Genomic DNA, 3,922 nt, shown 5'->3' with positions numbered 1-3,922 from the left:
TGCGTGAAATCAGCTAATCTGACTGGGTTGCGAGCCATTGTTTCTCTAAATAGTAGCCCTAACCCTAAATCGTTGATAGTATCAAACCACGGAGATTCCTGAGGTTCCTTAAATAATTGACGCAATCCGAAATTTGACTCTAAATCCCAGTCAAAGAGCAGTTCAATACTTCCGACCGTAGCATTAGCTTCACTCTCCCTATTTTCACTATTTTGCCTACCTCTTTCCCCAGTGACACTGCTAGTACTGGAGACAACTTGATCCCATTGATATGAAGCTGCTTCACTTTCTTTCGATGGTGTTCTATCAGTTGATAAGATAGGCTGAAGAGGTTCTACCGTTGAGTTAGACACAACGTCTACTCCCAAATTCAGCAATGCGTTGACCCTCTCTAGCCTTTCTAATAGCCAAGCCTCTTGTCGCACTGCTCGTTCTCTAACTCGCTGATCCCTAGCTTCGTTTTGCTGCTTCTGTCTCTCTTCTGAATTCATCCACGAGTACTAAACTAGCTTTTGTTGTCATACTCCAAAATTACGCTCGTTTTATTTGAAGCTATAAAATTAGGTTGTCGCTTGTATGCGCACTTAGAAGGTTCAAAATAGTCGGCAGCTCTGGGTCTATCTCCCCAAAGGGTAACTTTTCTTCTTGCTCGGGGATTAAGCCTAGAATTTCAGCAACCTCTCTAACGTCTTTCGTGTCAAAAGCAATTTTTAAACCTCTGGATACACGTATCCAAGGCAACACATCATCCCACACTACTCTTCTAAACGTCCGATAAGCTGTGCGGTGATACCAATCAAAGTGGTACGATACACTGATTGTATTTATCTCTACCGCGTCTATTAACCCAAAGTGTGTCGCTAGTAGAACTATGGTTTGCGCACAGTCGTTATAACCCCAGCTCCAAGAGGATAATTGTTCAACGTCCACAGTTAATTGTGGCCCAAAATATGTGCCTCCCTCTACTAACTCTGTATCTCTCGCCCAGTCTAGCACTTTTCTTTGGCACTCCTGGGGCAAATTAGGAAAATAGTCCCTTAGAAAAGAGACTGCGTATTCACTCATAAATAACACTTAGGATCTAAAATACCCTCGGAAGATTTATCACTCGTTCGAGCGCACTTGGCTCCCGGCAAACGCACCAAAAATGACTGGCCAAAGACCAAGCCACTTTTACCCACGTTAACAAGCCAACTCCTAAGAGTTGTTGCACTAAACAAGTGATTATTTGCACTAATTGTTTTAATTCGACTTAGCCTTCCCTAATATCTACAACGTTGTTTATAGTAGTCCAACTGCAAAGATTCTGAACTTCAGTAAATTATACTGGGCACTAAATTGCTAAACCTAAGATGACTATGGTTTCTCCTCATCTCTCAGAGGCAACTCCTCATCATGTTCTCCTGCCATGCTAGTGGCGGTTTATCCAGGAAATGTTTTTAATGTTTGACTTTGGAAAGGTTGTTTCAGGGATATATATCTATTTGTATATCTCCGTTTAAAATTCCTTTTTATGTTTTTCTCCACCTGATTAAAATTAATTCTTTTTATTTGTTTAATTTTAAACAAACATTCAAATCAAATTTTCTGACGTACCATAAACCCCTAAATTTTAATCTCCCTTGGTAGACGTTTCCCACTCCGTATATAAATTTCGTCGTTGCTTTTAATTTTTAAATATTTTTTCGTTCCACGAAAATCACGTCCTTTCTTTTCCTCTTCTATAACCAGTATCAAGCATGATAAAACAAGTTCTTTCCACACTCTTATGGTTCACATACAACGTTCATTTTAAATCCCGTATATCCCCTTAGTTTTCTTTAAATTATCCTAGTGGCCCTCCACTCCATGTATTTAAGAAGTTGATTGTAAAATGAATAACATGTAAAAATTTAATATAGATGCTGAGGCTTTTTCCCCCATACCATCCAATCGTTAAATTATTTGATTTTATTTTGGTTTTAATTTAAACTAAATTTTATAACTGCAACCTAACATTATAAATCATTATAAAGTGTTGTCAAACTTTTTATTTGTAATTTCCCATGTTTCCTAAATGCTCACACCGCATATAATCTCTCCTTTCAAAACCAAAACACAATATCTTTATACGAGCATTTCTTAAGTAAAATATTATTAAATTATTATTTCTTTTCTTTAACCCTTACAACAAAAATGCACTAACCAATCAAAGATTTTGTTTCCAATATTTCACTAAGAATCCATAGTTTATATCAATAAATAACACATTTTACGTAAAGGAAAACTATGTTTTTTTCCTAAATATAACTCTTTTCTAATTTTTAAATATAACAAAACATCTTTAAAAATCTTGATAGAAATTCAATAAATTCCTTGACTTATAAGATTTATAGGAAAAATATCAGAACTTATAAATTTTCAGTCAGTAATTTTATAAAATTTTATTTATGATAATTTTGAGTCATTTTTTTTGTGTTTTCGACTGTTTTTGATTTTTAATAAATAAAAACCAGTTCAGATAAATGCAAACAACCATGTAGCATGAGAAAACAGGTTTAAAGACATATTTTAAAAATCATAAACTAGAGAAATTATCATGCCATATCATTTATTTTAGATAAACGAATTAAGACACTTACGTGTAAAACCGCGGGTCATCGTCACGTCCTTGGAGACCGTGTCCTCTTTCTGTCTAGCCACTATCCAGCCATTGTGCATCGCAAGCTCAACATTTCTCGTCTCTTGAGAGATCTTATCACTTCAGATTAGATAAGTATATTGAAGCTCCAGTTTAGCGTCAAGAAAAGGACATGGTGATGATCTTCAACAACAAAGTATTGATTTCAATTCTCCGCTCTTATTCTCCAATTACATTCTTTTGCAATCTTTTTTTATTGTGCTCTCCAAACCCTCCTATCTCTCCCTCTCTCCAATTCGTTCAAAAAGATGGCAACCTCTTTCTCACGACTATTTCTTTCTCTCTCTCTCTAGTCTCTAGATGCTCTTCTGCCTATGACTCCCACACTTATTCTTCAAACTCCATGTTACATAGAACACAAGAAGGATCTCCCATCCGCCTTTGGTCCACAAAAGAACAACCCCCACAACATAAGAAGAATGACTTGAGCACCCTAATCCCCCATGCAAATGTGGCTCCATAAATCAATTTTATACCATAGCACACCCTTGCTTCGCCAACCACGGAGAACTTGCAGAGCCTATGGCTGTTCAATTAGACATGCCCATGGCCATCGCAAAAGCGGAAGACAGAGGCGGAGAAGATGTGGACATGGGGAAGCCTAGATTCCACGGCCCACGACATGAGCGGAGGGCGCCTGCAGTTCCGCAAGGTCGTCGTCCCTGCCCATCGCTACACCCCTTTGAAGTAGCATTGGATGGAAATCTAGACGCTCGTATACGAGCAGATGAAGATCGACATCCACATGAACTTGAAGGCCCGCAGAGTGGAACTGAAGACCAGAAAGGATACACCAGATGCTGGTGCTCTTTAGAACTGTGCAGATTTTGTGCATGCTTTCATGCTTGGCTTTGATGTGGCAGATGCGATTGCTTTGTTGCAGCTTGATGATTTGTACATTGAGTCATTTGAGATCAAAGATGTGAAGACTTTGAAGGGTGAGCACTTGTCCAGAGCCATTGGTAGGCTTTCTGGAAAGGGGGTCTAGAGAGGAGGAGCAGGATACAGAGATACACGCCAACGGCCAACTGATGATTAGTTATTATGAAAGACAAATGAATGATAAGCACAGCGGATTCGAGAAAGGCGGGAGAAGGAAGGTGCTGCAAGATAGATATATTTGTGAAATTCTGATGCGTGCACGGCGCGCCTCTCTGAAGGTGAGATGAGATGACGAGAGGGGCATGGGAGGAGGGAGGGAGGAGGCGAATCTCTCTCTCTCTCTCTCTCTCTGTGATAGGC

The 3,922-nt window shown here is 39.0% G+C and overlaps 1 pseudogene; it reads left to right on the top strand.

Annotated features, from left to right (window-relative positions):
• Nucleotides 1-3,220: 3,220 nt before the first annotated feature.
• On the top strand, nt 3,221-3,668 carry LOC148041077 (pre-rRNA-processing protein pno1 pseudogene; annotated as a pseudogene).
• Nucleotides 3,669-3,922: the final 254 nt, after the last annotated feature.

Source organism: Lygodium microphyllum, chromosome 1, assembly GCF_053477565.2.
Source record: "Lygodium microphyllum isolate KBCC chromosome 1, Lygodium_microphyllum_v1.1.10, whole genome shotgun sequence".
Taxonomy (NCBI): Eukaryota; Viridiplantae; Streptophyta; class Polypodiopsida; order Schizaeales; family Lygodiaceae; genus Lygodium; species Lygodium microphyllum.
The sequence above is the reverse complement of the archived record's forward strand: the minus strand, read 5'-3'. Positions and strand labels throughout refer to the sequence as shown.